This window comes from Myripristis murdjan, chromosome 7, assembly GCF_902150065.1.
Source record: "Myripristis murdjan chromosome 7, fMyrMur1.1, whole genome shotgun sequence".
Taxonomy (NCBI): Eukaryota; Metazoa; Chordata; class Actinopteri; order Holocentriformes; family Holocentridae; genus Myripristis; species Myripristis murdjan.
This window is the reverse complement of record NC_043986.1, coordinates 25,004,437-25,028,175: the sequence shown is the minus strand read 5'-3', so window position 1 is coordinate 25,028,175 and position 23,739 is coordinate 25,004,437. Positions and strand designations below refer to the sequence as shown.

The 23,739-nt window shown below is 42.2% G+C and overlaps 1 protein-coding gene across 8 annotated transcripts in view; it reads left to right on the top strand.

The window, feature by feature from the left end:
- The window catches only part of tshz2 (teashirt zinc finger homeobox 2), a 98,686-nt gene that overhangs the window by 3,800 nt on the left and 71,147 nt on the right, over positions 1–23,739 (top strand). For 5 of the 8 annotated variants that reach the window (XR_003928455.1, XM_030055481.1, XM_030055482.1 and 2 more), the window contains one exon: positions 12,351–12,509. The exons of 1 other annotated variant lie outside the window; for it this stretch is intronic. The gene's annotated coding sequence lies outside the window, so the exon portion shown is untranslated. Of the gene's footprint in view, positions 1–12,350; positions 12,510–12,919; positions 13,238–21,466; positions 21,600–23,739 lie in introns of those variants that run through there. 2 more of the 8 variants (XR_003928456.1, XR_003928454.1) reach the window with 2 other exon arrangements.

Genomic DNA, 23,739 nt, shown 5'->3' with positions numbered 1-23,739 from the left:
CTTGTTTGAACCAGCTTACAAGGCACTGCTCCAGTTTGTAGCAGCTGACATTTTGGAACCAGTGGGTCAGCAAAATGGTGAAGCTGTGGAGATGAATCAAAGCCAGTCTTTTGATCACAAGACAAACGCATGTAATTTGTTGTTGCGCGTGTTTTTAATAGCGTGTCCTAATTATCGTAGCTCTGCACTGACCATTAACATTATTGCACATGTGGGTCTCGAAGCATTGCCTTGTGTTCAGCAGCAGGAATCCAAAGTAGAGCAGAGTAAATAAAGGAAGTGTAAAGACTGTGGTTTAGACAGACCTGCAGAGCTGAATCTAAACAAAGGATGTGTGCGTGCAAGGGTGCATGCCTGAGTGTGTGTGTGTGTGTGTGTGCGCATCCGTGCATGTGTGAGAGAGAAATTGTCAATGATGTCATGATATGGAGAAAATCTTGATAGTTAGACAGATAACAACTAGGCGGGCTCATTCATGCCCTGCACACACGCGCTCGCGCACACACCCACATGCACACACACACACACACATACATAGCATCATCATCGTCACAGAGGGAGCAAGGCTCATAATTGGACAGAGGTGTCTGTAGATAATGAAGCCAGACCTCACACCTGCCAAACCTTGGGGATTTCACTTGACTGGCCACTTAAATCTTCCTCACTCTGCGGGTCTGGAGGGCAAGAGAGTGAGTAAGGAACTAATGGAAAAAAAAGCATGCGCTACAGGGAGGATCCCTGTCAGCATGAGTGTAGTGTGGACCCCCCCCCACCACCCCACCCCACACGCATCCCACCCACGCCCCCTTCCCCTGCTAGCTCTCCCCCCCCTTTGCACAGCCCGTTCCATACAGCACCCACCTCACTTCACTTCACTGTAAATCCTCTGGTGTCAAGGATTTCAGACAGAAATGGGGAAATGCTGCACCAGCTATTTTGTTTCAAACTCTCAAAACACTCGCTTCTCCCAAGTTGTCTTTGGTGACAGCGTTGTGTGCGGGAAAGCGTATTGTGCCAGCTTTTAGTGGGGTGTCATTCGAGGTGCTGAAAGGAAAATCAGATAGATGCTTCAACCGGGGAAACACTTCTATATAGAAAGTTTACCTGACAGTCATCAGTGAAGGTGTGACACTGTATCAGCGGTAGCAAAAGCTACACCAATTAGGGATTTAGTGTACCTTGGCAAAATCTTAACAATTTATGAGTAACAAAATGGAGTTCACTGAGTGTTTTTCAGCCTTTCCTTATGACTTGATGTACACTGTGATCCAAATGAGGCTTGGCGATCATGTCTGAAATCACTCTTCTGTCTAGGCATTCTGGCTATGATAATGCCAGACATTACACCGTTGCAGAGAAAGCTGTATTCTATTGTATTCTATTCTATAGATACACAGTGAGAAGGCAGCGCAATACCACTGTTGTATTATTGTTAGCTTGTCATGTTGTCAGCCACGTCAATTTTTACTTGCTGCACTTGGTCGTCTCTGCTGTCAAAAGACCGCAATGGTAAATGGTGAGAATCAATAACCTTGTAATGCTAACAGGTACAAATAGGTAGCATTGCTTGTGAGTTAGCTGTGTTCAGATGGCCTGTGTGTATCCATTATTTTTTTTTTCTATTTTATTCTCCTACTTTATTTTGTTTATTTTCATTCTCCATTTCATTCTCTATTCTGCAAATACGGCATAAAAAAAAGGATAAATATGCACTTGTCAGAGTTGGATGTCTTGTCAAAGTTATTTTGTGCCTCTCACTCCCACCTGAAGCGCTGCGTTAAGCCCCGACGCTGATGCTTCGACTTCAGGGCTAAAGCAAGGTTACATGCACAACCTCAGTCATATTCCTCAAGACTGAAGCTCACTGATGGCGATTTACATTTAGATCTATACACGCCACAGCAGCACACGGTGTCACTCATAAAAGTTGTTAGGCCCGCTGGAAACTGCATACGATGCATATGGGGTGGCAGATTCATAGCAGCATAATGACAGAACTGCAAAATATTTCATCGGGCGCAAAGTCTGAATAGGTTTTGAAAACATTCCTATTTGATTGGGGCGCTGCATTTGACATAGGAGCGGCCTGAAAAAGAAGCCCGTGCTCGCCGTGTTAGATACTTTCTGTTTATTTTTTCCAATGTCCAGACCAGGTGGAGAGGCAAATTAGCCCAGGTGGTTTGCTTGGCCTGAAATACACCGGGGAAAACCTTGCAATCAACAACAATAAAAAAAAAATGCCCCAATCCATGGTCATTTATAGTGTCACATTTCCACTGAGTGTTAATGCTCTAAGTGCTGCACGTAGTGAGGTGATATCTCGCCTCATCCCCCACCGTGATAGATTATAGATAGGCAAAAAGCTGCGCGAGCAAGGACAGTTTTGGGAAATGCGCTGTAATTGTAGACGCCAGATCATCATCATCCCATCTTTTACCAGCTTAAACTGCCACACAAAGACACTTTTAGAAGTTGGCCAACATTTGCTAATGTGGATCTTCTTTCCAAATTGCAATGATAAGCAACGCTGAAATGCGCCCTGAAATGAAATCACGCGGAAACCGAAAGCTTATCAAGATGAAACTGTGCAATAATACAAGAATTATCCATCACCATCCATCATGTATTTGTTTGCAGGAAACAGATTACATGGATCTTAATTGAAATATTATTTTACCTTCATTTGAATTATTTATGGGGTTGCTGACTAGATTCATACCTCAGAGAAAAACATGAACACATTATGTGATGCAAGAATGTGTGTGTGTGTTTGAGTATCTCTCATATATTATTCAAAGTGGAGAGTCAGAATAGTCTTATGTAGCCATATGAAGGATATCAAAGGGCCTGTCTTTGATACAATTTACTTGAATTCTACCGGCCAAAGCTGAGCTGTCCATTGGCCTGCTATTGCTAATGAGATCGGGGGGTAAAATTGAGAGTGGTGGGCTGGCTGTCATCTGCTAGGTGATGGTTTTAAGACTAAGCAGTGATACTTCATTAATTAACCTTCACATTCTATGTAGATCTGCTCATCAAGATGCAGTTAATTAAAGAAAGGTCATTCCAAGGGCTGCCGGGAAGCGGCATTATTACAATGGAAGGATGGCACTGCTTTGAGCGAGATAACACAGGGGAGGGGGCAGAGAGGAGGAGATCACCCAATCACTGCTCAAATGGCAGACGACTTGCCAAAGCCTCCTACCTTTGGACCACCTCAGTTTAGACCCGAGCCAGAAAAATGTCTTTTTTGTTGTTTGTGCTTTTCATTTCTTACCATTTCCTCCCCCCCTTTTTTTTTCATCGAAAGATACTGTCAAAAAGCTCTAGTGGAGAAAGCCTCGGTAAAATATTCATTACACTCAATTGACAGCATCTATCTTTTAGCATCTTGGTATAGTTTTTTTATGCTCCCTTTTTACAGCCCTGTGTCTTCCCTGCCAATTTCTGGGGTGAATTCCACTTTCTTTGGCCTCTCTTGGTGTCCGGAAAAATGCCATCTTGAGTAAATAAAAGGGCAGAAATTCGACAAGACATGAAATAGTTATGCTTCATCTGTAAGTGAAATCCACTTCTAGGTTCTGACTTATTCATTTTGATTCCTGTCTATCTATCTATATATCTGTCTTTCCCCCCTAAAGTACTGGCCATAATATGTATCCTTATTTTGAAAAGTGGATATGTCATTTAGGTGCTCTCTTATGCATTAAATACACCCGTATTCAAAAATGTCCCTGTTAGGCTCTTGCCGGTCATTGTTTTTGTGTAGGCCTGCATATTGATATGAGCACAGGGGCAAAAACTCGGTGGTAGCTATGGCTTATCATGAAATAATGTCTCTGTAGAATTACCTCTCGGCCAATCATAAAGTGTGGCTGAGGCTTGCTGTTTTACAAATGGGTTTGTCTACTGTTTTTGCAGAGGTTTATTTTTTTGATAATGGCAGCCCCCTTTCGGTGCCGTCTTCTCTGGAACCTTGGTGTCAGTTTTTCAAAATGTTGCTATCCTGTGCAGGATTGTGGCTCGGCACCGGAGCCTCCCCTGTGTCCATTCAGCCCTCCCATAGTCATCCCTGAGTGTCTTTTGGCATTGCTTTCAATGGCAGGTGTAGAGACAAACGACAATAGGTGTTTAAGTGCATGCGCGTGCGTGTGTTTGTGTGTATGTACAGCCCCCCCCCCCCTCTCAGCCCCCAACCCTGTTACGATACAGTAACTGCTGACCCCGGACACAGTGCCATTATGGCAGACGAGGCTGGGCTCCCCTGGCAGCGGCTGGGGCGGCCGGTTGCTAGGTGGAGAGACATTACCGCGGGCCTCTGCAATAATTTATCCTAAGAGCGCGGCGAGCCGTCATGTAGCCCCTGACAGAGAGCTGCAGTACTTTATCAGCCTGCCTGTAAATCAGCCATGTGTGGGTGCAGACGGCAACATTGTTTGATCTCTTTCAGACACTCTAATAATCTGCTCCCCTCTGATTGATACCTTCACACAACAAAGCACATTACACCAGCAAACCACAGCAGCCATCAGTGTGTGAGAGTGCGCGTACGGGTGTGTGTGTGTGCACATGCGCGTATGTGTATGCTTGCAAATGTGTGTGAGTACGTGCGCGCGTGTGAGTGTGTGTGTGTGTATGTGTGTCTTGTGGTCATCAGTATTGCCAGTGGCCTGGGGAGGGAGAGGGAGGGGATGAATGAGTCTTCTGCAGAGACACAGGGTCATTTGGAGTCTCTAAACCAATGACAGGCTAACGGGTTCACAAAACGATCATTGGTTGAAGGGAGGGGCAGGGAAAAAAGGAGAGAAAGGCAGTGCGACCGACCTCAACGCAAGAAATACACCAAACAGATAGAGGAGAGCTATTGAAGCCGTTATTGCTTTGTTAAATGGGGGCATTTTTGTAAATGTTGACCATTTAAAGAGGCCTGTAACGTTTCTGCCAAACCAACAGGAACATATTGTGACTCTTTCTATTGACATTCGTAGACAAGATCTATCTTAACAATAACAAGCCGTCAGTTTCTGATTTTTATGCTTGCAGATTGTCCAAAAAATATTTCCATTCTTTATCCTAAAGCCGGAGAGACCAGCGCTATTCCTTTAGGAAGAGGAATTCTATCATTTGTTCAATTTGCAGGAGGCTGTATTTTGGAAATTAATACATACTCCTTGCTTTGACAGAAAGAGCAAATGTAACTACTTAACTGAGCGCTTGTGTCTTTTCTCTAAAATGCTGTTTTTTTTTTTTTTCTTTTTTTATCCCATTCATGGCCTTCTATCAAATCAAAGTGAAATGCATCCTTCCAAATTGCCTTCCAACTCTTTGCTTGATATGGCTCATATACAAAGGAGAGCAATGTCCCGTCCAACAATACCCATACCATTTGTGCCGCTCAGCTTCAGAATGTCATTGGTTTGAGTGTGACAGTAAACCATAACTCTACCTTTTCCGGCGGTTATATTGGAACATGGCTTCCAATTATTCAGCTCCAAATTCAATAGCAATTTTCTGCTCAATGAAATAGTGGTTTCAATCTCTGGAGTGATGTCACTTTAGAGAGATTTTCAAAATGGCATGTCTGTAAGTGAATAGATGGACGCAGGAGGATTCATTTTGCTTGAGAAAATGACACTTGTCTGCTCAAGCTTGTCATTTATTGATGGAGAGAATACCTCTTCAGATGTTATGGAATCTATATATAAAGGTTCATAGTGTTTGGCCTTGCTTTCCTTGATTCCTTATTAAATAAGTGTATTTTTTTAAGCTCTCAGTCAGAATTCATAAAATCGCTGATAGAGAATGTGTACCAGATGCAAAACCTTATGACTGTGTTTGGTCAGATGGACCCCATTTTGCTTCAGTGCAGCATTAAAAGTAGCATTGAACAATAAAAAAATGCAATTATAAGTGTGTTTGTGTGTAATGTATCAGTAGCCCATCCAGGGCCCCATAATGAATGCAATGCAACGTGCGATCACTGAGCCGTGTGTATGCCCCGCTCAATGCATCTCTGAAAATAAACAGAGCAATGGAAATGGTTCTCATTAGTGTTGTTTTCATATTAAGTCCCTCAGACAAGGTTGACAAACCCAGCTCCCTGTGCCAGGCTCCTTAGGGACCATCGCTTCAATACAGCGAGGGCAAACAACACCAACCGATACCAACACCATTACCACCTCCTATAGTTACTTATCCTCCCCTCCCTCCCTGTGGAGCGCTATGTCTACACAGACCAGAGGAAAATGCATTAAGATCTTCCAGCAGCATAGAGAAAGAGTCCTGCTTTCATTTATCACCATTGCTATTGGCCCTAAAAGGGACAAATGTCTGTTCTGCATCTCTGTGCTATTAGAATTCGAGGGAATGTTTGTTGTGTGTGAGATGGAAGTTATTTTGTGCTCCAGAGACGATCCGATCCACTATGAGGCTGTTTAGCAGGAAGGGAACAGGTGCGCCGGGCTTCTGGCTTACACCATGTGTTCCAGTTGTTTCATCTGCACCTGTTTCCCAAGTACTATATCTGATGATCAAAACACTTTATTAACCATAACAGGAGGATAGACTGCTCATATGTTAGACTATCTCTGGCTCTAAAGATATCTAGTCTCATATCGCTGTGAATCAATTAAATGATGCTGCAGAGTTCATGTGAATTAAAAAGAGACATTATGTCCAATTTAAAATAATAATCCTTGTAAACATCTGTTGTGCGACTCTGTATCACTGAATGCTATTACACAGTATCAATTTACCTACTGAGACTGACTATAGTCATAAGAAATTTTGTGAAATGAGCATTAATAAAGCACTCTGTGCATTAGAAGTGAAATAATTACATTTTCCAAAGGCAGCAAGGGTGTGGACTGGAGTGTACATTTGCCTTCCATCCTGACGAACAGGGTTGAATTCCCGACTCATGAGGAAGTTTCCTACTCCTCTACTTTTCTACTTTACATTTTCAGCAGAAGTGTATCTTATTTAATTATGAGCAAACTTTACCCTTAACTTAAAAAAGCTATTTTATTAACCTTAACCTGTTTTATTTGCCTTAACTCTAAAATCAGCCCTACCCAAAGTTGTTTCATTTGCTGAAACTTTATTTTTAGCTCAATGTGAAAATAGCATGCATGATTTATACTATTGGAACATAATGTTTTCATGGTAGATGGAACGCCATTATTATTCATGTTCAGAACATGTAATCTGCATTTCAGAGGTGTACCCATTTCACAAAATGTTCTGACATCGTACTCCATTTTCTGTTCTAAATATCCAGGGCCAGGAAAATCTTTCCAGGGAAAAATCCTCTGGCACACAGGAAGTGATGTGCCAGAGGATGGCACATCACTTCTTTTATGTTTCCGGCAGCAGTAAGCAGTTTGTTTAGAATAAGCAGAAGAAGACCGGGGTAGTTAGGATGTGCGGTGTTGGCCACAAACAAAAGACAAAGAAAAGACATGCATTCAACAACAGAAAAAATCTAAAGACAAAGGCATCACAACAAAAAAATCTAAAGACAAAGGCATCACAAAAAAAAAAAAAAAAAAAAAAAAAAAAATCTAAAGGCATCTCATTACTGGTCACAATGTCTGACTGATAGGTGAATTCTGGGAAATGCGGCAGAAACACCACAGCAATGGCCACTCAGATGTGTTTTTAAATCTAAAAAAGTGAGAATCTTGCAGATTACCGCTTTAATCATCACCACAAGCTGCTGATCTATGTGCACAATTATTTGAACACCTCTTTACAGCGCGTTGGTCTGAATGTGCTGGCTCTTCGATGCATCTTCTCTATGTGTCTCTTGGCACGGCGAGCACAACTCCGTTCTTCTTCCCCCCTAAAACACAGAGGAGCGCCTCGGCCCACCTGAGCTGTGATTTGGCAGGGCGCATCACACTGCTGCAGGCTACTGTAAATATCACCTTTCTTGTTATCTCCAAGACCTGCTTTTCCAGTAAATAGGGGAACATGTAACTCAATACACTGTGTCGGGCCATTTGCTTTCAGAGGACATTGTAGGTGACATGACTTAGTGGCCCCGGAATGAACATAAAGATTAATAAGTAATGGCGATATAAAGATGATATTTGCACTCAGATATCCCATCTTTTTGAGATTAATGCTTCTGATCACAGTGGAGGTGGTAACACAAAACGAGTATCATGCAGCAGACGGTTCGGCATCGCAACACAAACTAACACATTAGACGATTTTTGATGTTTCCATAGTGCCTTTAGTTGTTTCAATTCAGACAAAACTTGCAAGATGTTTTTTTTTTTTTTGTACTATAATCAGTTTTGCTGACCTTTCATAGTATTTCTCATAATGCAAAATTGTGAATTCTGAAGTCTGATGAATGAGTGTTATATGATTGGGGGAGTTAACCACACAGCTACTTCATAATTTAATATACAACACTGGCAGAGGTAGTGATGATTCCAACTAGCTTGCATGTTACAATTTATAGACAATAACAGTAATATTGAGCAGAATGTCCCACACTCTGAAATGAAATGGTATTTTGTCTTTCTCTATAATACTGTTGTTGGTCCCCCTGGCATTTTGTTATTTGTTGCAGTGTTTGTGTTCTCTTTCACACTTTAATATCATGGTATTGCTTCAATTTGAGAAGCAAGATAAAGTTCTATTTCATTTTGTGGGATTAACTTACTGGGTAGCACACGTCTCAAGGTATTTGTTGTGTTTTGTTTTATCTATGAATTATTTAGAAGCTTCAAAAATAGAGAATGGGTTAGAAGCCGGTATGTCCTGTCTCTCTCAGCAATCTCAGTCAGATGTTTAATTTGGTCTGCTACCGTGGAATAGCATTCACCGCGACTGGGATTAGGTGGTTGGCTATGTAATTTCCCTGAAGGAGGAGCATGTTGAATTGGAGCATAATGACAAAGAACGATCTGAACATTTGAAGCAAGGAAATATGAACTCCTGATTGCTGCGTGTGGTTGACGTTGTCATGGATTTTAGCTTTAATGTGACGCATTGTGCAAAAGAGACCCTCTTATTGTTGTAAAATAAAACTATACAATTAACTAATTAGCCACTAGAAAAAAAAACAGTAGAGACTTGTAACAACGCTATAATCATCCTTCATCAGGTCATTTTTCATAATTTACCTTACGCATTAAAGTTCACAAGGACTATTAATGGAAGATTCCCTGTTTTTCTTTATACTCCATAACACTTTTTTAAAAATGCTAATAGACTTCAACAAGCACCTGAGCAAGGATGAAAGTGCCCTAATTCCTGCTCAAAAGGTCACTGAGATGAGTTATAGTGGTATAAGCACCTGAAAGCTATTCCCTTGTTAGATTTGACAAAGGGAGGCTGCCATTTTCCCCTTTAAAAATAGTGTTGGGTAATAAATGATCATTTGTGGAATGTGGTTGCTACCGGCAGTGACTTTTCCTCTGACATAACTTTACTGCTGGCTGATTTACATCCTGAAAGTTGTCCCCAAAATGTTTAAAATGAGCATTTTATTCATGATCCGCAGCAGACGGCAGTGACAAACACAAGAGCTCATATTATGCTTCTTGGGGGAAATGGCTAATTAGTTGGCCATGAAAAATGCAGCCGTGCCTTTTTTTTTTTTTTTTTTTTTTTTTTTTTTTTTACTATCATCCCCTATTTGACTCAACAACACTTGGGCTTTTGTAACAGATTTGCAGTTATCCACCCAGAATCAGCACAATATGAAATAATCTGCATGCCCACGCTTTGCTTGCACATCATCATCATCATCAACAGTTACCCGCAGATGCATGCTACTATCAATTATGAAACATACTAGCCTCTGGATATCCATGCCTATTGTACAGCATCTGCTGTGTGCACCTCAACATATGTGATAGTCCTTCTCAGCAGCCCTTCACAGGTCCCTGTAAGGTGCTCCTGGTGTGGATGCGGGGCCGTAGAGCAGGGATCACAGTGACAGTTTCAGGTGGAGGAGTCTATTAATAGTTTACCTCTCAGCCAAAGCATTTCATCATTTTTGGTGTCCGAGGGCTTCCTGCTTCAAAAAAAGGGGGTGAAGTTATGCATCTCAATCTACCCCTTCATATTTCATGCTGTTGAGGATTATAAATAAAAGGACAGACATTGACCTGGGCTATTAGTTACCCAGGATCCTGTGGGTGGATGGTGCTTTGTCTTCTGTCAGGTGCTAGTGTTTATCCTTCCAAAAGCAACAGGATTGCAATCAAAGTCCGTGGGATACAATATGGGATATGACCCTCAGTGCCTAGAAGTGAAAAGGGGGGAAGATGGAGAAACAAAAGGAAAGAGCAAACAAAACCAATCAGTCAAAATTCGCCAGGAGGGAACATCCGAATGGAACAAGGTGGCGAATCTGACAGTGGGTCAAGCTATGGGTCAGTCTAAAGTACCACTCTGGTGCTTGTGGTTTCCCCCCCGTGTGACTCTCTTTGGCCACACAAACGGGCCAAAACTCTCTGGAGAAAAGCCTCTCTGAGAAAGTGATGAGGAAAATAGTAAGCTAGAAAGCTCTCACTGTCTCCCCTTCCCTGTGGTCCAATAGATAGGCCCAACATATGCCAAAGCAGCCTGTCAGTGCTTCTTGTTGTTGGATAGACCTTTGATCTTGAACAAATAGAGAGACGAGTCTCAGAGCTGCTGCCTCAGGGCATTGGGAAATATGGGCATCGCAAAGGGTCAAATTCTGGAAGAAGGCAGTAAAATTAAAACCTTTATTGCCATCTTTATGGCTCCATTCCCTATGGCAATTACATTATCTATGGAAAATGACAGAGCTTTGTTCCTATCATCAGAGAAATCTCTACCAAGGAGTGGCTGATACTCTGAAAATGAAAGTGATGTATGTCAGTCTGAATAAATTACGCAGGATGTGGACCTATCATGCTGTGTCAAGGTGGCTACTTTCAGCAATTTAAACACGCTGAAATTCAATCACTTTTTGCAAATAAAGACAAGTGCTGAGACTTAGCAAGAATAATAAGAAAAGTTTTTGCACTTCAGAGTGTTTGTATCAAATCTAGATTGACAACCCTCACTTGAAATTAATGATTTTATTTTTCTGAGACCACTCAGTTGCTAACCAGCCGAAACCCCACACATTGACTTTTCTCCACAGATTGCAACTCATCCATTTTTTAATTGTGTTCATTTTTACCTGGGTCCCACTGGGCCTGCAGCGGCGGTGGTCGTTGTCATCCGTCTGCTCTGACAGGAAGAGAGAGCGAGAGAGTGGCGCCACGCCACTTTCCACCCCAAGCTGATGTGTCAGGCTTATCACACAGCCGAGCGATCCTGAGGTGACATCCTCCACTGAATCAGTGACATTTCACGGACGGTGCAAATCTATCCATCTTTGTCAAGCATCCACCTCGATTTTAGCATTCCTCGAGTTAGCATATTGATCACCAGGAAACGCTTGAGTGAGGACTTCTTGTTTTCTGCTCCTTAAAATGGGCATTGTGAGTCCACTGGACTCCTCTGTCAAAGTCCACTGCTGTGGGCCTTAATGCGGCCTCCTCAAAGTGCCATGAAATATGGAGGGCTTTTGGCATTCAGGACCATGAGTGGCCCAGGATTTCTTTACCAGGTCTTTTTTTTCTTTGAAAAAGTACTTACGCTTGAGTTAAGTGCCAGCAAAGTTTATTCCTACAACATAATGTTGTGTTTCACCTGATCTGTTATGTGGTGTTCCTGGTGTCAGGAAACTCACAGTTAAACTCCTCATGATACAAATTTTAAATCCATGGGAAACTGGAATTGAATAGCTTTTATTTCCCCCTGGTGTCACAGTTGTTTTTTTTTTTTTTTTTTTTTTTTTTTTAAATATATATTTTAAAAATACACCAAGGTTTGAAAGACCAGACAGGTCACTCACTGGATCTTGTCTCTGACTAATCACTTTGGAGAGGTTGCTGAAGCCCCCAAAGCTGCAGCTGCAACCACAGAGGGCATGGATTTCCAATTTGATCTAAAATGTCTTGTTTGGGCATTAACATACATCACATGCAGACAACTCCTCATGTATATTCTTATTTGTAAAGTACTACTACTCCTACTACTACTACTACTGTGTCTAATAATAATAATAATAATAATAAGGTAAAACTTTTAGTAGTGATTTGGTAATATGGAAACCATTACGGTGTTCTGGTGCATGTACTGGTTTTAGACCTAGTGTACGTGGTTTCCATTCCATTAAAAACACACACACACACACACACACACACACACAGACATATATGCTGTGCATGCCGGGAGAGATGCCACTTGTTGAGTGATTATTTGTTTATTTGGATGCCTAGCTGACAGTAACCTGTTTGTTACTGCAGGTCTTCTCCTCCCTTAGCAGTACAAAATGAGCAGCACAGCAGCTCTCTGTAATGGACCCCGGGGCTCATGGAGGAGCAGGTAGAAAAGAGCGGACACACACGTCTGATGAGCCTGAAGATGTTACACCGTCCACTCTCCACGCAACATTTGAGTGAATGGTGAGTAAGTCAAGTTCACCATGAAGGTGTCTGTGTCTTTTTATCATATTTGCTATTAGCTATAGCTTTTAACTTATGTTACCAAACTATAGCTACTCATATTTTGAGTAAGGCTAGTAAAGCGTAGTCTAACCAGTGATGTTGCAGCTCAATTATGCTTGTATATTAATACAACTGCTCATACTAAAAGTCACAGGAAGGTATAAAATGGACATCTAATCAACAGAGGAGGCAGCATACAAAAAGAAATGGGCAGCAACTGGATTCAATATATAATTTAAGTAAAATATTTTGGTTTGCTTTCTGGGCCTTATTATATGTGCTCATGCCAGGGTGATCCAGTGTGGGGTTTTGGGGGGAAAGAGATCCAATTATGTGACAAAGTTTTTTTTTTTTTTTTCCCCACATAGGAAGACTGCTTGTTTTTCAAACCTTGGTGGTCCTTATTAAATTCCAAAAGGAAATTAAACAACACATCTGAGGAGAAATTACAGATTTCAGTTTCCTGTGGCTTTAAACTTCGGTGAAGTTAAGTTGCTTGAAGATTTTTCTGCATGCTCCTTTTTTTTTTTTTTTTTTTTGTAACTTTCCTTTAACAGCTTCATTATGGAATGATCAGCTCACCGGCAACAATTGTGCAACCATATCAAAGGATGGTTTGCTAACTTGTCAAATGGTGTGGGCATTTTAGCACATATGTGTTCAATAAACCAAGGAGCCATGCTTCCCTGAGCTGCCTTCCCCAACAACAATGGAGCACTGTTTCCATCAGTGAAATTGCTGTAAGTGACGCATTACCAACAAACATTTCCTAAACACCAAATAAAAAAAAAAAAAAAGTCTGTTTATGATAGAAAAAAGTTCTGACCACCTGGGTCCGGTAGTGAGTGTACTGTTGCAGAATCTGTTGTTTGTGTAACGGCGTGCAGTGTAGTAATTGATTAATAATGTGAAGCTTTGGGGAAAACTATAACCCCTAAAATGAGGGCGATGATTGTGCTTGCGCAGAAGCAAATCAACAGCGACAGAATGGCACCAGGGATTACAACATCTGCAGTCTGTGGTGTCGAGGTTAACTTGTCCTGTGATTACAAAACGCATTTCCCGGGAGCAGGTGTTGCATTGACACCGTTGCGATCATGTGCAAATGCAAGCGCAAAGTCGAGCGCACACACACGCGCGCACACACACACAAACACACACACACACACAGTGGTTCACCCAATCACACAAAGAGGGCGAGAGAGCAGAAAGGAAAGAATGGCTGCCTCCTCAACCATATGCTTTTGGCCCCTATGCCTGTGAGACCCGTGTGAAAACATGAATGAGCAGCCTGCAAATCGATAGGGACAAGAGATCTGGTGTCTAGCAAATCCAGTGCAGACTGACATGTTCTCCATGTAATCTCCTGCATTGTGCTGCGAGGGGAAAGATTATCCTCTTCTGACTGGCTGGTAAAAGGTTGCTTTGCTGTAGTTCATGTCTGTGTGAAGGGAGGGAGCATATGCCTCTCTGTAAACGATGCTGGCTCCCCCTCCTCCTCTGTCAGAGGCTGGATTACGTCCGACATTATCCCCCCCCGACTCTCCAATAAAGGGCTTTCTCTCTCCTCTTCTCCTTTCAAAAATCATCGGATTTATGACACTGGATTCGGAAAAGTTCTGCGCCAATTTTGACGCCTGACTAAGTATCCCAGCAGGATTAGAAGAGGCCTCTTGATGTGTGCACTCCACTGTGTTGAGTGGTGCATTGTGGTCAGGGTTATCAACTGAGGAAAAAGCAGTAGTACATAGTGCATAATGATTAGGCTTGTTATACATATCAAGTGCCGAAAGCAGAGAGTGAGCGGGAGTGTGCGTGTGTTTGTTTAGAATCAATAGGGAACACTATCACATTTGATTTGCCTTGTGCTGCCTTTTCCATCCCTTTGCTTTACATTCATAAACTGCAGATTGGAGGAGATGGCTGGCTCCTCTGTTGCAGGACCATTACGGCAGACGCAGAGGAAATGGTTTAGGACCTGGCCTTCTATTGCCTGAAAGAAATGACCGCTTACATTGACAGTAAATTGAAACTTAACACTGCGGCACAATTTACAAAGGCATAATAAAAGGCAGCGACTGGCTCAGGATAGACTTGTAAAAATGCAGTATACATGTTGTAAATTGTAATGAAATACAGCAATGACTTTGCTCTGATCTAGAAATAAACAGAAAAAAAAAGTTGTCTGATATCTGATGCGAGATTTATTGTTTTGCGCCTGTGTCGGCATGTGTGTCGGCGTGTATGTGCTCTTCAAGTCTAGACACTGGAGGCAGACAGTCACCTTCACAGCCAGCTATCCTTTGAGAAGAGTCCGCCTGCGTTTCTGTCTACGCTGCCGGGTGGCCTGTATGTGCAGCTGTAAATCCTGAATTGCTGAAGCAGGTTTGACTAGGCGCCTGCAGTCTGACTGTCTGACAGAACGTCTGGCTTTGGGCAGGTGTGAGAATAGGAAGAGCCAGGTTAGACTCAGTTAATAAAGCCTCAACCAGTTCCTCAGTCTGCCCTTGGAGATCGCTTACATCAAAGCACCAATCAAAAACTGGTGCAGATATAATTTGTCATCAGGGATTTCCTGCTAGAGAATTATAGAGAAGATACAGGCCGATCAATACTATGGATTTTCACTGCAGTGGCTGATTGTCCAATTGCCGTGAAACATGTGCCGAGATAAAAGGGCACGCCTGCCATTTTGTAACAGACTGCCGAGTCAGCATAGGGCTTGTCAGATACTTATAGGCGGCTGTGATAGAAAATTATCATGCTGCAGTGTCCAAGTACTATTTAACACATTCTCCTTACATGGGACGTGATTCATCACTGATCCCCTCTCTCTGTTTTTGAGCGGGCATCACTCTGTGTCATTGTCAAATGCAGCTTTGGCCACACATCCGTGGTGTCTCAAACGAGCAGACACACATGGATGACAGTACAATACAATCCCTCCTCTCAAAGATGTCGGCTAGAATTAGTGAAGACGTAGGCTGAATCGGTTAAATCCCCCGCTCACTCATCCATGCTGACCTCCCAGTGCATTCACCACTAGCTTCTAATAATCCCTTATCATTTTAGCTTTAATGCCCAAAATACATTTATCATAATAGCGGTATTTTGATGCTGAATAGTGTCAAGAGTCCATGTGTTTGACGACCTGTTCTGCTCACTGGAGTTATAACTGAGTTTCCCTTCCAAACAGGCCTCAGAAGTCAGATGTAACGTTGACTGCAGACGTTTGCCCAAATATGGACTTCCAGATCCAGTGCATTTTCTTTATGGGGAAGATACATGAGGTTTTCATATAAACATCCCTGTCGCTGTCTGTGAGCACATTTCCCTTTTAAATGGGACTGGATCCACGTCCATTTTATGAATAATTACTTTACTAACAACAAGCTAACACTTTGGCGCATGTTAAATACGTAACTGGCTGTTCTGTGATTATGTTTTTTCTAGAAATTTGCTTGCTTGCTGCTGAGCCATAACAATAGCTAGCTAATTACTTCTTATGTCATTTTTTTCATATATAAACAAACATCCAAATACCAAAATTGTTTTGAAGGAATTAGAAAAAACTCATTCATTTCTCACATAGTCTAGTTTTTGATCCAAAAGGCCAACAAATCAGAGACTTCTGTGGCTTATGCAGGGTCTATACTGCACAACTACACCCATGGTGTGCCCTTGGTATGCCATGTACCATGTTGATCAAGTCCTTGATATGATATGCATGTTTTACCACAAACAAATTATGGTCTTGTGTAGATGAAGCTATGGAAGCCGCAGGTTCAAGGCTCCATGACAGAAATCATCTCAAGACAGTCAATCCTAGCCGCATGGACGCTTTCCTAAAGCTGATCGTACACTATGACCTCTCTGTAGAGGAGGATCAGTCAAAAGACAGATTTCTTCTTCAGGGATCAATAGAGTATCACAAGAAGCTGTAGGACCTGTGCTGTAACCTTGGCTTTAATTTATGGCAATGTTGGGCGGTCATGGATAACCTGGATGTATGAAATATTTACCACAACAAACATAAAAACAGAAAGCAAAAAAAAACAGATTAAACCCTTGAGGACCAAACGGCTAAAGCTCCTAGTTCATGTCACAGAGGGAAAGTAACCATTCCAGGGTGGGTGGGCTTTGACCTTGGAGCACTGAATGGAGCCCAAACATGTCTGTCTTTGTTGTATATGCCAAGCCAGTCTCCATACCGAGGGCAACGACTTCTGGGGCCGGATGCCAAGTAGGGAAAATGAGAAGCTACAGCTCAGTGACAGAAGCAATGACCCTCAACTCAACCATCTTTTACTGTTTGTGAATGTACTGTTACTATAATGACCCACTTTTCTTGCTTGTCTGCCAGTATACACCAGTATATTTTTCATATATTAAAGGAGAGCTGGCAGTCTACCCTATATGGGTGACCGAGGGATTGAGGTAAAGTCCTTTAGTGGCCGGCATCCAGCAGTTACTAGGTGTTTTATTCACTGTGCAAGACCGGAGTGAGTCAAGAGTCCCAGTTTAGTACAAAAATAAAAGTAGAAACATCCAAATTAACGAAAATACAAGAAAACAATTTGTTTGCGCCCTTGGGCTTCTTGTCCACCAACTCCCTTGTAAGTACTTGTTTAAGAACAGGACAAACCATCCTCCACAACAGTTATGTAAAGATACCCCTTTATATACCCTTTATTACCCAGAGGTCACGCGATGTGACATCAGTTATCTGTGCTTACTTAAATCGTCTGCTCTTATTGGCTGGTAGGGGTGGAGATGGTGAAAAATGGTTCCACCATTGTTGGTGAGTGAGTCAATAACATTTATTTGCAACCTTTTTGATGCTAGACCTTCATCAGGCCGGATGAAGAATATTGCTTGTGTTAGCCAGTAAACTAACGCACTAACAGTTCCACAGAGGCAGGAGAGGTCATGTAGGTCGTAGGTTAGGGGTGTATGCATGCCCACTAGAGACACATACTGTGTGTTGTTGAGTGGATCAATGTGGAAGGTAGACAACGGCACTGCACAAAAATCTGTCCCCTTCTTCTGGTGTCCCCCCGGCATCTTTCACTCCATCCCCACTCCATTCATACTTACAGTTTCGGTTTCTAGTCCAAGTAGTTGTGATTTGCAGTCTGAGTGGTTTTATGCAGGTAAGGAGTGTGTGTTTGGCGTGAAGGAGGAGGAAAGCATTGGACAAGATATCGTCGTCGACCTAAAACACCTACAAAAAGTATCAGTGTTTGTGTGTTGTGTGGAGAAACATTATACCGATACACTGGAAGCCCCGAAAAATTGTCTGGTGGCCCCCAGAGAAGAAAGCTTTACCTTATGGTTTTAAGTACTGCCCATACTCCATACTTTGAACGTCTATTGATTCCCACCCACATTTCAGCCCACTCCGACATAAGTCTCCAGTCATTCCAAGTAAAGCGAAGAGTCTCAAGTCAAGTCTTCACTATCCCATCATGGCCTCCATGACCTCCCTGTATGCCTGCACAGCATCTTCACTGCTTATCTGCTCGCTGTTCCTCCATTAGGCCTTATATAAAGACATATCCCCTACTGACCTACTTATTTTATTCTTGTGTGCAGCTAGTTTGTGTGTAACTACTGTAACAAATCAAATTTTTCAGGTCAGATTTTATTTGTAGAGCTATAGGATGTCCGAGATATATGTGGCAGCACTTCAACACAAAACAAAAGCTGGTTTTCTCTATGTTGACATACGGGTGGCAGGAGTAGTAGCAGTCACGTTTTATTAACTCTTGCTTCTCCAGTCATTTAGCTCAAAATCTAGGTGATTCGTTTTTCGTCTGATTTGAGATTGTGTGTCTGCTTTCTCTGTGAGTGAATGACTTTATTGCGAGCCAATCCACACCACACTAGGTGATGGTGAATTCACAACAATAATTGATACTGCTTCCTGTGGTGTTCATGCATATATCAAAACTGTTCCGGTGAAAATAATATAAAGCCAACTCCGATCCCTGCTGTTCCTGTGGTCATATTTTTTAAATGTATCTCCATTCCCACATATTGCCATGGGAATTGGTGGTATTACCGCTGTCCCCATTCCTGTGCAGCTCTCTAGTGGACGAGAAACTTTTTGAAAATGGCCCAGTGTGGACGGAAAGCCAAAGACTCAGCTTTTACCCGGCTTAGCGTGGACACAGCCTTAATGGAGAAGGAACACTTCTCTGTGTAGGCATAGTGGCTGCACTTAATTTAGAAGGGCAAGATGGATGTATTTTTACATGAAAATCTTGCCTAACACAGCTTTAAACCATGATATTTATATGCATGCACAGAAAGACTTGCTTAAAGATTAATCAATACTTAAACTAGTCACAAAACTTTGCATACATCATATGCAAAACAAAAAGGGGTGCATCTGCAGGCTTTTCCTCCACTGCTTTTTAGCTCTCCTTCATACTGACACACTGACTTACTCTAAAACCCAGAGAGATTCCCACTATAAAGGCACATGCTTTCAGTTTTTAGTCTGTTTCATGAATTTTGGTTGTACAGAAATAGGTAAAAAACACATATTTTTTTTGTCAAGGTCTACAACAGATGATCTTATTGCTTCACATATCTCTGAAACTACAAACAAAGAAAACATCTTGCCAGGCAGGACCACACGAGTATCTAGTTGTTCCATATATCAACACTAAACTAGAGGAAAGCCTGCATTTAGCTTTTATGCACTCACCAAATGCAACAAACACCAGCAATCTGTCACATTAGATTCACTCATTCTCTTTTCATAATTCAAATTAGCACCAATTGTAGAGAAAGACAGAAGACTTCTTTGTTCCACTGTTTAATTCAGTGTGTTGTTTTATTTTTGGATTCAATATTCTTTGCTTTTTTAACTCTTGTGTTTTATGTGCTGTATTATATTTCATTATTGCGGTCTTTTTGGTACTTCAGCAACACTTGTAAATGAGAGTTTAACTGCGAGTGTCTCCCTGTAGACATGGATGTTATTGAATTGAATAGAAGTATGAACCTGGCATCACTGGAGCGCTGGAGAGATGCCAAACTAGAGGTCTTTGTTCAGGTTTTTTTTTTTTTTTTTCCCAAAAATGATAGGATTTTCCATAACCGGTTGGGCAATCTTTGTCTTTGAACAGCTGGGAGCTGTTTTTTCCCATGTGACTTTACACAATCATTTTTTTTCAGGATTCAGATTGGTGGCCAGAGCAGAATGGCAGCTATCTCCTCAGACCCTGAGTCGCTGTGTTCGAAGTGGCCAAAGTCGGTCCCAGCCCAAGGACTGATTATTTAAAAAAAAAAAAATCTAAAGCAAAGTTAAAGGTCAACTAAAAGAAAGTTTGCCATTTTGTTTTTTTTGTTTTTTTTTCCTTTCTCTGTCGTCCTACCTGCTGCCTGTCTCAGATGACGGGCACAGAGATGAGTGTTTTGGGAAATATGCACGGGAAAATGAATTCATACTGTAAGGTAATGAGGACTTGCATGAGCTGTAATTGTTATTATTGCCAGACACAAATTGAAAAGCATAACCTGTCTGACACCAGCTATCAGTTGTCATTATGTGGGAAAACATGCCCTCGTTGCAGATAGCTGTCTGTTGACACCCAAAGTAATTGAGGAGGTAGTCGAGCTGTTGAAGGCTCTCAAAGGGGAGGACGAACACTTGATCAGAGCATTTTTATGTCTTTGGAGATGATTTGATTTCACATAATGTCTATTTTACAGCCAGATATGCCATTAATTTGCATGATAGCGAGCCAAAATGTGACATTTTTATTTAGACGTACCCACAATGTTTGGAGAACAATTGGGTGGTGTTTTTTCTTCTGTCAGTCTTTCAGAGCGGTGGCGTCTCATTATATCATATCTAACAGAGCAGTGAATAGCTGCCTCTCTCCTCACATTGCTGTGTCAGGTCAATGTGCCATTTTTTAAGTGGTGACGGGAGGGAGGAGGTGGGGGTATATTGTTGACAGCAAGATGATGATTTCACATTTAACTCTTTGTTGTTGTTTACCAACAGTAAAAACAAATACAAGAAACAAAGAAAATTACCTTAGCCTGGGCATTATCTTACACACTATATTGTTTGGCCAAACAGTTGGTATGAACAATTTTACCGTGAACGTGCCACAAACCCTCTGGGAATTACTTACATTTAGATTGTCAGCATGCGGTTTTGGGGCAAATTAAGCAGTAATTTGAAAATTATATTTTGCTACATTTAATTATAGCCTCTTGCTTTCAGTGCTTGCTGACATAATAGTCCACCACAAGCACGTTTGTGTGCTCGCTGTGCAGTTACGGAGCATATAGCGGCTGTTTATCTGGAAGTGCATCTGTAGGTGCAATGTAAAGACGCAGCTCAGCTATATATCTAAAGCACAGGCCCGAGCGCTCCCGTTAGCTCAGGCTGGCAAACAGGGCAAGTCTGTGCTTGGTGCCTGAAGCGCTGAAGCGGGAACAGGGGGCTTCTTTCCCATGAACTGGAGCCAAGTGCCAGCACTTAAGGTGAAGGGCCGAGGCGCTGGAGAAGTAATTTAATCTGAGGCTCTGCCCAATTCCCTGGGCGGCCCGAGTTTAAGAAAGGTCACATAGAGAAACAGGCACTGGTGACCCCTTCCCAATTACGGGCGCTACAGCAGAACATATCACAGCACCGTCCAAAGTGACAGTCATTTAGCAGCAACTCATCTGAGGGGAGGAAGTGGGAGATGGATGATAAGGAAATAAAAAATGATTTGCCAGGACCTGTTAGCCACTTCTCTACGCGGGCCTGCTGCCCCCCCCTCCCCAACTCCTCCCTGTCTTATTCACACACTCATACACTCTCTCTCCCTCTCTCTCCTTCTCTCTCCCTCTGTCTCTTCCCACCCCCTGCCACCCCTGCTGCCCATCTCCCTCCTGCTCCACAGACACGTGACGACTCCGCATGATTATTGGCGCAATCACTCATGTAACAGCCTGCCCAGCTTTCCGTGGGGGCTCCAGTATTTGTCACTGTCACTTCCCCAAGTGCTCCGCCATTGTCTTGGAAATTGTATGTGTAAGGCAAGAGATGCCTGTGACCCACTTCGACAAGGGAGCCAGCGATGTGAGGGCGCTCATCACACAAAAAAACAGCAGTTTGATGTGTCCTATTATGTGTCCCAGCAAGAGCCATAAATAATTGTGACAAGTTTTTTGTTGCGCGTGAAAGTCCTTGACTCTGCCTCCTGTTCCAGCACCTCCTCTCTCGTATGGAGACGCTGCCAAGCACCCCCGATGATAGATGGCACGGTGCAGCAAATGACAACGGGATAGATTTTTAGTTTGTGCTTTGGAAGGGATCAGTAATGGTGCTTTGCTGTACAAAGCAATAAAAGAGAAGGACAAGAGACAGAGGGGGGAGAAAGAGGGGAAAACAAAAAAAAAAAAGATTCATCGATGCTGGAGAGGGAGGAATGATGGTCAGTGACGCATGATTTCTGGGCATTTGAGCACTTAGGTATATGAAATCAAGGTTTGTCAAAACCGAATGGGTGCATGGTATTTGGCTGCTGACCGCAAAAAAAAAAAAAAAAAATAGATACGGAAAAATGCATGAAATACCCTTAATTAAATTATATTGTCCACTGCAACAGAAAGGGCAAATAAAAGAATTAGTCAACATACCCAAGTAGAATAGCATGCTTTCTGCAGTATTTTTCTTTACCTTTGACAAATTGCAGGAGTATGCAGTTGTTCAGCTGCTCATTTGAGTCGATCTTTTCGCTCTCTCCTAACTTGAGATTTCTGAGTGCTTAGCAGAGAAGATTCCCTGTGAATAATCGACATGGACGTTAGATAAAGTACCACCTGCAGGTCCTGGGTGCCAGGCGGGCAGGATACTGGTAGACAGTATGATCAGTCATGGTAATGAGCACGGGGCTGACATACATGCTTTGAATTATATGACTTTGAGGCCGAGGCACCCTCAAACCAGGCCTCCGCCATTAGTTTAACCACTCTCTCCTTATCTCAGAGTCAAGCTGTGAAGTTTTAACACTGCCATCATTCCCCCTTTTTTTCCCACTCTCAGCTGTAGCAAACTCTACGGCAGTGCAAAGAAGGAAGGAAATGGTGAAGGTTTTCTGTGTGCTAATGTGATCCGTGAATGCGATAACACATTTGCGCAAAATCAACACGCCCAATCCTTAGTGCATCTTTTTTTCTTAGATATGACCATGTTTATATCGACGGTATAACATACAGGCGACACAACACTATGTAAGCATGTTTGCATTCATGTTTGTGCTCTTTCGTTGACCGCAGATGTTTTTGCTAATGTATTCCGCTTCCTCAATCACAATTATTAATTTATCTCTGAAGACCACTGCAGCGGTAATGATCTTTCATGTCGTTGCATCCGATAGTTAAGAAGTCCGCTTCCGTAAAAATCCATCATGTACATCAACGCACATTACTGAGGTAATTAAACAGGAGGTAATACCTCCAGATATCATAAAATATCAAGTGGTGATCAAATGCCCCTTAACAGTGTACAGCCTCAGCACACTGAAGCGATGCAGCAGATGAGAGCTCAACAGAAAAAAAAAAAATCCCCCTAACATACAAATGCAAATGCAATTTGTCTATTTTAGAGTATCTGTATCTTACACTATGAAAATCACTAATTATTTGAAATATACTGATTACAAGTAGCTGAGAAAGTGGCATTAAAATAATTACTCGTGAGCCCTCTCAGAGTTTGTACATTTAGCACTGTGCCACCATTAGGAATAATCTGTCCAATTAAAGGTTGTGTAATTAATTAAGTGCACATTCTGTGAAGAGGAGAGGGGAGAAAATTTATCAACCTGCTGAAATATGACCTATCTTGTCCAAAAGACTAATATGTTTAAACAAAAGATGAAAATTGATGACAACATTATTTGTAACAAAATGCTCACTGTGCAACTATGATGCATCTGTACTTGGATTCGGCTTCGTAGCATTGTCCTCACAAAAGCTGTGATGTATTACCCCCGGCTGCCTGGCAATAACTTTCAATGAAGGGCGCTTTGCCTATCTAGTGAAACAGTCTGTTACTTTATCCCACTTCAAATCTAGGGCCTTCACTGTGAGCAGCACTGTCCGGCAGATAAAGATACGTCCTAATAAGTGCTATAAACATAAATACCGAACGACGAGATGCGGTGGCCTAGTA